Raw genomic sequence first — 436 nt, 5'->3', positions numbered from 1 at the left:
ACAACAAAAAAACAAACAAAGAATAATAATAATATAAATTAAACATATTAATAAATTATGATAATTTCATGACACTGAAAAAGGAAAAATAATTGCAAACAGATCATGTTTTTATGCCTTTTTTTCCAATTGAGAATAAATATTTTTCAAGTTCTTTCACAAAAATAAGAAAGATAGGGTTTGCTTTTAGATATTTATGAATGTGGAATTGAGTAACAAGACAAAAAAATGTACGTTTCCTAGATTGATCATAACTGATAAATCCCAGTACTGCATCCTTCCAATACAACACACATTCTTTATACATTTCATTCCTAATAAATCCTAATGCATCTCGCCAAAACATTTTAGTAGAGGGACAATGGCAAAAAAGATGGACTACAGTTTCCTCGAAGTTGTCCGAAACCGAAGGGAATATCCTTTTGGAAACATTTTA

This window comes from Pseudorasbora parva, chromosome 15 (genome assembly GCF_024679245.1).
Source record: "Pseudorasbora parva isolate DD20220531a chromosome 15, ASM2467924v1, whole genome shotgun sequence".
NCBI lineage: Eukaryota > Metazoa > Chordata > Actinopteri > Cypriniformes > Gobionidae > Pseudorasbora > Pseudorasbora parva.
This window is presented reverse-complemented; position numbering follows the sequence as displayed.